At 44.3% G+C, this 9,556-nt stretch overlaps 1 protein-coding gene and 1 long non-coding RNA gene across 3 annotated transcripts in view; one reads left to right on the plus strand and one right to left on the minus strand.

The window, feature by feature from the left end:
* Positions 1-9,107, minus strand: part of Rnf185 (ring finger protein 185) — a 37,552-nt gene extending 28,445 nt beyond the window's left edge. Inside the window, exons 1-2 of one of the 2 annotated variants that reach the window (XM_087583860.1) lie at positions 8,955-9,107; positions 3,378-3,448 (exon numbers count right to left, since the gene is read on the minus strand). The gene's annotated coding sequence lies outside the window, so the exon portion shown is untranslated. 2 annotated transcript variants of the gene reach the window in all.
* On the plus strand, positions 8,332-9,319 carry LOC134481864 (uncharacterized). The gene is made up of 2 exons (XR_015637518.1): positions 8,332-8,571; positions 8,884-9,319. It is a non-coding gene; the product is annotated as an uncharacterized LOC134481864 (long non-coding RNA).
* Positions 9,320-9,556: the final 237 nt, after the last annotated feature.

Consider the following 9,556-nt stretch of genomic DNA (forward strand, 5'->3'; position numbering starts at 1 on the left):
TGGGTATTTTTATTTACATTTCTCTTTTTCTTTTCTTTTCTATTTTTTTAAAATGTATTTACATTTCAAATGTTATTCCCTTTCGTGGTTTCCTATCCATAACCCCTAAATATAATTTTTTAACAGCATTGCACAGAGACATCTGATACCCTGAATGTGAATTTCAGTTTCCACTTCTTCTGTAATTTTACCCAAGTTATGTCCTCTCTGTGCTTGTCTGTAGAATGGGTCAATCTGACAGAAAACAGTAAGGAGGCTCCACCTAGGTAAGAATTCAGGAACAGCACTGTTTACACTCCCAGACAAAGCAAAGAAACCAGCAGGCAGTTACACTGCAAATGAGTCATCCCTTCCCTTTCGGAATGAGCATTCTTCCTTCACGGCAACCAGGGTAACTGTCTGTGCACTGACAGGAAATGTAGGGTGGAACAAAACTTGACCCAGAGAATTAAGATTCCGCCTCAAGTGTTGAAGCCAAGGGCATCTGCATTTCTTACCATAACATCTGCTGACATCCTGCTAATCTTTTCTGTATGAATTATTTCATTTAACCTTCCCAGTCTGCCTTGAGACAAACACTACTACAACACTGTTAGCACATCCTGGGATGTTAAATTAGGCTGAGTAGTTAGGTCACTCGCTCACGCCACAGTTGGTCACAGAGCCAGTCAGTGGCAAAGCTTCACAACCCCACGTCACATGCACAACAGATGGTACCTCAGTGACTTGTGCTTGTATTTACTCATGTCTGTCCTAGCTTCCAGATGCATTACTCAGAACAAGGCACCTCAGAGATGTGGATGGCTTGTCAAAACTGATGTCCGAGAGCATACAAACTACACTACTAAGCACAAGTCAATCTACTCAACTAAAGTTTTGGAAAAATCATATTCTACAAGAGTGGTGGGTGTTTCTGACACCTAGAATGATTATATACCTTGTTTTTTGAAAGGTTTTGGTAGGGGTGGGAGGTGTTAGGGATGGAACCCAGGAACTGGAAAAGGTAGACAAGTGCTCCCACTAAGCCACGCTCCCAGCCTTAGTCCAGTCTCTGAACTAAAAAGGGGTAGGTACAGGGGACAGAAAAGGATTTCATAAATCTACAACCAGAAAATAGTCCATGACTATTTTTAATAGTTTATGACTGGCATGTGTGTATTTGTGTGTTCAAGACTGACTATACGGTTTATTGGACTCTTGTAAGATCCAACTTACAAGTTCAACAGCAAACCTGACAGGAAGAGGATATCAAACAATGTGTGTGAATGAAGACTAGGAATTCGGCAATCTTAACTAAAGTCAACTTAGCTGGGCAATGCTGCACCAGAGGAGAACTCTTCAACTGGGAGAGATCTCAGGTTAAAGGCTTTCACTTTCAAATCACACACACACACACACACACACACACACACACACACACACACACACACACACACACACACAGCATCTAACCCCAAGGGCTTGGGCTAAGGTTTATTTTCCCCACTCACTCAGCTCGTGCCCCTCACTTGCAAACAGTGCTGACTGTGCCTGCCCTCCTTTTGTTACAAGAGAAGTTTATAAAAATAAGGGAGATATGCAAGCCAGCAGAACTTCATTAATTCAGATTTTCCCTGGGTTGAGCTAAAGGCCTCTAAAATACTCTAAAGTATTAAAGAAGAATGAGTTAGGATTGACAAGAATTAGTCAATTAAGGAGAAGACTTTCTATGAGTTTAATACCACACAGCAAATATCTGACAAAATAATGATCTCATTTTTGACTTCAAATAGTAAGTAGTTCTTGAGAAACTGTGATCAAAAACAACAAAGCCAGAGATGAGGAGGCAGATCAGGTGGTAAAATGCTTGCTCTGTGAGCATGAGGATCCAGGTTAAATCCCCACAAATGCTCTCTGTAATCTCCCCACCTCAAAAGAAAGCTAGGCATGATGCTGTGTGGGCAAGAGATTCTCTGTCTCGAAGAAAACAGAGAACGGCAGCCGGGGAGTGCTCCCTGAAGCTGCCCCCGGCCTTCAAACACAGACGTACATGAGCACCTGTGCACACAGCCATACACACATACACAAAACAATGCCAGGGATCACTTGGAAAGTCTGTAACATCGACTTTCACAAATCAGGCTTGCACCCTAAAGCTCCTCAATCTCCGTGTTCACTGCCACCATTCATCAAACATTTAGAAAATGTCAACTAGGCTCAAAACTAAAAGATAAACGTGATGAGATCTGTCTCCTGGCCCCATAGGATCTGTGGCCAAGTCAGAACTTAACTGTTATGTACATAGCGGTTACAAATTTCCTCATGCAGCAATGCATCCTGGACTGCTTTCGTAGTCAAAGAGCTGTCTATCTGTACAGGCCCACTACCTTGTGTCACCAGGGACTTCTGAAGAACAGCTGGTGGAGTGGGAACTCCGTCGGCTGCCACAGATACCACCACAGGGATCAACCTGGCAGCTGATCCGACCAATAACCACTGAAATGCCGCTTCTGTGTGTCCCAAGGTCACCTGGAGGACAAGGCTCAACATACAAGCACTATGTGTGCATCAACAGAATAGAGGTGGGCCATGTCTCATCCAGATGGGAAGAGCAGAAGCAGGGCTGGGTGGAAAGAGAAAAGGTGATGATGCTTCTACAGCATTGTGAAAATGACGAGGATGGCAATTTTACTATATGTGTTTTAGTAGGACTTAAAGAAGGCTGGGCCAGGGGTTGGGGATTTAGCTCAGTGGTAGAGCAAGCGCAAGGCCCTGGGTTCGGTCCCCAGCTCCGGAAAAAAAAAAAAAAAAGAAGGCTGGGCCTGGGCATGAGGCTTAGTCAGTTCAGCCCTGACACTGCATAAACCAAGAATGGTGGTATATGTCTATAGTCTCAGCACTCAGGGAAATACTTTTATTTCCATGAAAAGTCACATATTATACCAATAGAAAATACCTGAAACAACCAAATCCATAGAGGCAGACAGGATAAAGTTGCTAGGAGGGTGAACACTGCAGTTGCTCAGTGAGCACAGAGCTCTGTGAGGTGACTAAGCTTTAGAGGTATATAGTGATAGCTGTCACATAATATTATAAAGGTACTTAATAGCAGTAACTTAGATGCCTTACCTCGAAGCCAGTAAAATGCTTATATTTCTATATATTTTACCACAATTCAAAAGAGTCTTTGTTTTGTTCTTAGGATTGGAGACATGGCTCAGGAGTTAAGAGCATATTCTTGCAAAAGATCTGGGTTCAGTTCCCAGCATCCATGGTAGGTGGATCACACACCACAGTGCCAACCAGAGGCACTGTGTGCGCGCACACACTTATTATTGCTAACAAGTAATAAAAAGAAATCTTTTAAAAAGAAACCTGTTAGGTGTGGTGGAGCATACCTGTAAATCCAGCACTTGGGAGATGGAAGCAGAAGTGTAAGGAGTTCAAGGCCATCCTTGGCTATGAGGCCCTATCTCAAAACAAACAAACAAACAAGCAAACAAACATCTGTTATTACAAACAAACCCAAACCGCAGTCCTCCCTACTGACTGCACGCTAAGTGGCTATCACAGCCATTACGTCTGTGTTTACCAACTTAAGTGAATGGTTAAGGAAATGGAAATCCATTCAGACATTACGACTAATGCTTACAAAAAAAACTGGTGGGCATGCAAAGACAGTAACATTAATATGTTAACAGGCTACCTGCCAATGGCAGGAACCAGTTGTCCCAGCTACTTGGGAGGCTGAGGCAGGAAGACCCATTGAGGTCAGGAACTGAGACTAGTCTAGACAATCTAGTAAGACCCAATCTCAAAAAATGATAAGGAAAAAAGTGAAATACAGAACTATGTATATGAACTGGTTCAACCATAACGATGTGCCCAAGGGTGAGTTGGGGAGGTGGCTAAACAGGTAAAAGCCTTTGCTGAGTAAGCACCACAACCCAAGTTTGAATCCCTAGACCCCAGGGAAGGTCAGACACTGTAAGAAAGGTGTCTAAAATCCTAGCACTCTTACAGGGAGATGGGAGGCAAAGACGGGAGGATTTCTGAAAACTCGTGGGCCACCTAGCCTGATATAAATAGTAGAAAACAAGCAAGGTGTCAAGGAGAGGACTGACACAATGCTGTCCTCTAATCTCCACAGGCACACTTGTCATGCACACACTTTCTCTCTCACTGAAAGACAGATGTGCATGTGCGAGAACACACACACACACACACACACACACACACACACACACACACACACACACACACAGAGGCACCTGCCCTGTACCCAGTGACTAGAAACAAGGAATTAATTGAGTTAATACAGAGATGGCAAGGTGGGTAAAAGGAATACTATTCTAAATTTTCCAAAGAAAGTAATCTTTAACAATTTAAATGACTGGGCTATTTGTTTTAATATTCAAAATGGTGTGGCTGGACAGGGATGGCACATGCCTTTAATCCTAGCACTTGGGAGGCAGAGGAAGATCTCTATCAGCTCAATGCCAGCCTAGTTTACAGAGCTAGTTCTAGGGACAGCCAAGGCTACACAAAGAAACTGTCTTTAAAAACAAAGAAAAGGGGGCTGGGGATTTAGCTCAGTGGTAGAGCGCTTGCCTAGGAAGCGCAAGGCCCTGGGTTCGGTCCCCAGCTCCGAAGGAAAAAAAAAAAAAAGGAAAAAAAACAAAGAAAAGAAAAAGAAAAAGAAAAGGAAGAGAATACAAAATAAAAGAAGGATTCAGATAGAGTGGTTAGGGCCAAACGCTATGGAGTCAGAAGCAGCATGGTGAGCCAGCTGTTCTATAGTCCCAAGCCTACACTAACCCTAAGTCCTTCACAGTGCCATGGACCACCTCCTCTCTTCCTGTGACAGACACAAGGATCTCCATGTGCTCTTACCACATCTTGCATGATACTGTTTCTGGGCACAAGTAGTACCCCTTCTGCAGGAACATGGTTGCTCACATCGGCAGTGGTTGGGGTTATGCTAACTCTGCATGACCAGCAGTCTAAAATGGACAAGTGTGCTTTAGCACGTCTAAGTCCAGTTCCACTCAGCTAGGGAAGTTACTGGCATGTCCCACTGTGCCATTCAGTCATTCTGAATTACTTCTAGGGATCTCAGGGGCCTAGAAACACTCTGAATATTTATATCCCAAATTGTACATGTGGACAAATAACCCAATTACAGAATGAGGGAAACACTGAATGAATATTCCCTCAGTAAGATATACAGATAGGCAGGTGTGCGAGACAGCATAGCAGTTAAAGGTGCTTGCTGTCAAACCTGACAACTTGAGTTCGATCCCTATAAACTCAAACAGCAAGAGAGACTAACTCTCTCGCAAGTTCTCTTCAGACCTCCACACATGCATTGTAGCACATGTACACACACAAACAAAATCAAATAAATGTAAAAAGCTGATAAGATGTACAGATGCTAGCAAGCACATGAAAATATGCTCAATACTGCCAGCCATGAGGGAGATGTAAATCAGTAGCACGAGAGAGTGTATGCATGTGTATATACATGTATGTATGTATGCTTGCTTTGTTTGTTTGATTGGTTTTAAGATTTTGAAACAGGGTTTCCCTACGTAGTTCTGGCTGCCCTGAAACTCAAAAGACCAGACTGGCCTCTAGAAATCCATCTGACTCTGCCTCCCAAGTGCTGGGATTATTATTTCAATTTAGTTCCCGATGGGAAGATGGCTGACTGGTCAGAGCTGCTGCACGAGCATTAGGATCCGAGCTCAGACTCCCAGAGCACTGGTAGAAGCTGGGCACTGCAACACATATCTGTGCCTTATCACTGAGGACGAGGGAAGAGACAGGAAGATCCTGGGAGCTTGCCAGCCAGCCAGCCTCACTAGGCTCAAGGGGCGACTCTGGCTCAAAATAAAAAAAGTAAATAGGTAAATAGATCAGAAAGCAAACAAGTGCCCGTGCACACATACGCAGCCTCCCTCAAACACCAGAGATTTAAAGCCAGGCAAGCATGATATATGCCTGTAATCTTAGCACTTGGACAATAGGCTCACCACAAATTTGAGATCAGCCTGGACGGGGGTTTGGGAGTGTGTGGAGGGAGGGGGGGCGGCTGTCATTCTTAGCTTTGAGGCTATGCGAAAAAATAGCCATAAGGCTAGATTTGGCCTACAAGCCAAAGTTTCAGGTCAGAATTTGCTGACTCATTTTTCAATAAAAAAATACAGAGCACATGCCTTTTATCTTGGTGTTGTCGAGGCAGAGGTAAGCAGATCTTTATGGGTTTGAGGCCAGCCTAGTCTACAAAGAGGGTTCCAGGACAGCCAGGGCTGTTGCATAGAGAAACTCTGTCTGGAAAACACACAAAAAGACAAAGAAAACAAACAAACAAACAAACAAACAAACCAACAACAAAACATAAAAGTAACGCTGTGTGGGAGCCACCTCAGCAATCCAGTACTTAGGAAGCTGGAGCAGGAGAGGAGTCTGAAGCCACCCTGGATACTACGAAGGAAGGCCCTGGGCTAAGGATATAAAAAAAGAGGTTCTATACCAAATAAATTTGGTAACACCAAGCAAGCAAAACATTTTATTATGCCAGCTTATTATAAAGCCCCAAATTTTTATTGTGAGAACTCTCCGTGCCTTTAATGTGGTACTTGCATTAAAACACTAAGAAAGGATAAAGGTCAGTAGCTTTTCCTGAACTTATTTTTACCACCAAATCCCATTTTCACTTATATCAAGTGTCCCTTTAAAAGAAATTCTCAAATTAATAAGTTTTAAAATCCAACAAATTAAGAGTATTCTCCTCACCACTGAGGACACCTGAGTCTAAGGCCATACTATCTTGAATGTTAGGTAACAACTGAATGACCGTTTCACAACTTTTGTTTTTCAATCTTGAGAAACATAAACAACAGGAAAACAGGCAAGAACTTTTGGATCAGCCCCAACCTTTTGTTTTGTGGAGGAAGTGTCAGCAGAATCGGGTCATAATATGGAACCTTTGCTTCTCCAGACAACATAAGCATTCTTAAGTACTCTATCAGGAAATGGAAGAGATCTACTTCATGTTCGGTAAAGTGCAAAGTAAGGAAATCTAATGTTAGATTAGAAAAGTCTAGGTGTGCAAGTCAGGGCCATAAAAGAATTGGTCATATATGCTGGATGTATAGCTAGCTTACAAACTGCAGACATTCTCTCACATCTGTACACACACTGCTAGAGAAAGAATTAAAGTTCAGTTTATAAACCATGGAGAAGACTGACCCAAACAACCGCAGTCAGACATCCATTCTGTAATCGGAGTTCACTGGCAAGCAGAGCCTTGGGGAACACGGGCAATCCCAACATTTGGGAGGCTAAGGCAGGAAGACCATGAGTTTAAGGTCACCCTGGGCTACATAATGATACTCTGGAAAAGGGAGAGAGAGATGGAGGGAGTAAGAGGGAGAGAGAGAGAGAGAGAGAGAGAGAGAGAGACAGGGACAGAAACAGAGACACAGACACAGACAAGGCAAACAGAGACTGACCTAAATTGTCCTCAGCCTGGGCTGAGTGTCAGAGTGAGAGCCTGACTTAAAATAAAGTAAAAAAAAAAAATTAAACATGAAACAAAAAATTACTAACCAATGCAATGGATCCCGGTTTATTAATACGACATACATTTCAGATACTTTTTATCAGATGAGTCGTTCCAAACTCCTTGAAAAGGATGGCAAATGTGACAACCAGGAAAAGATTACATAAGATCAAGTGTGCTGGCCTCACTGACAAGAGATAGAGACTAAGGAGGAGAGCTCAAGAAAGGCAAACAAAGAAATGTCACATTCAACAGGCATAATGGTACTAAGTAACGAGAGATGCTAGCACTCCAGACTGAAGCAGGAGGATCAGAAGTTCAAGGCCAATTTGAATTGCAAGAGGAGCTTGTGGACAGCCTGAGATCTTCGATATCCTGTCTCAGACCACAAAAGAAGTGTCACAAACATTCCGAAGAGAGAGTTATCCATGGAAAGATAGATTCACAATAAATACTCAGAATAAAAGACTTTCGAATTGGAAAGGACCACCTCCTGTATACTTTCTTTCACAAGGAGACAGTCAATCCTATCAGTGGTCACCTCTGATAAGTCTTCCGTTAAATTCTTATTACTATGTACACATTTGTCTTCCCCTAGAACCCACCTATTTAATCCTAGCTGTATCTCTTTCAGCTGCAAAGATTAAGCGGGAGCCCTCTTTGATATAACCCATCCACCCAATCCCCCCACCCCGCGCCAGCTTTTAAAGATAGTTATTCTCCTCCGGCGTTCTTTCCTAAGCTAGAAGTCTCAAAGATTCCAACGGGCTCCAGCTGCCTCGAATCGAATACCGCATTCACAGCGGGACAGCATTTCAGATGAAACACCAGTAGGTATAGGACTCCCGAGGAGAACATTCAAAAGAAGGTTTCCTAGGATCCAAACCCAGATTCGAAACAAGCTGTCGGGAAAGTCCAGGGCTGAAGAGCCCGCATCCCAGAGGATTTCAGAGCAGGCGCTGTTAAGGATCATGCTTTGAGAAGCAGTGCCCGGTTGGACAAGTGTGGAAACTAGGTTCAGTGAGGTAAAGGACTTGGCCTAGAACGCACAATCAGCAGCGAACTCAAGTCCAGGTCTCCTACGCTTCATCCCAAATCTGTTCACCAAGCTCCTCATCTCTCCACTCAACCAAATCACTAACTACCCACGTGAGACAGTCCCGCCCCCGAGGCTAAGAGGGAGTCAGGGCGAGCCCCCGCCAGGCAAGGAGCTTGAGCGCGCCCTTCCCTTTTCTTGGGCCCTAGTTTGCCCAATCTGTACCCAGGAATGCCAGTCTGATCTTTCTTCTGGGACCTGGACAGAGCCAGACTAGCTGTCTCCTGATCCTTGGTTTCAGGTGCCTCTGTCCCTGAGCCCCGGAAGGGGGTCCCACGCCTCCCGGGCCCGCCGTCCTAGCTCGTCACGTACCTGTCCCCGTAGAGCGAGCGCCAGCGACGCCACCAGTCCGTTCCCCTGTCCCACAGTGGACAAGCCAGTCTTAGAGACGCGTCAGTCAGGAAGATTGAACCTCCGATCCCTCCTACCCGGATCTTGATCACCTGACAAGGAGCCACCTCTATTAGAGCAACTTCCGGTTACAGCCGGAAAAGGCTGGTGTGGCAGCACTGCGTTCCGGCCCAGGCGCCGGGTTCTTAAGTTCCGCCCCGGGACAGGAAGGGGAGGGCTTTCGGCCTTTTCCCAGTGTTTCCTGGAGGAGGAAAAGTAGTTCAATGGGTGGTCTTGCTTGCTTCGCCTGCGTGAGGACTTGGGAATAAATGTGTGTTTGCACTCCAGTTAATCACATCATTCATTCGGGTGCTGGATCAGAACTTCAATATGGTTTTCAAAGCAGGCTTGGGATACGTGAGACCGTGTCGCAAAAAAATGGGCGGAAAGGGCTTCCTTCCTTGCTTTTTAAAAAAAAAAAAGTCCTAGAGATACCAGCTTAGAATGCCTTGTATTAGAATGTAGGCAGTGGTTGTTCTGTTTTATTTAAAAAAAAAAAAAAGAGGCCAGGATATGTTTTGGTA

This window comes from Rattus norvegicus, chromosome 14 (assembly GCF_021556685.1).
Source record: "Rattus norvegicus strain SHRSP/BbbUtx chromosome 14, alternate assembly SHRSP_T2T, whole genome shotgun sequence".
Classification (NCBI taxonomy): Eukaryota; Metazoa; Chordata; class Mammalia; order Rodentia; family Muridae; genus Rattus; species Rattus norvegicus.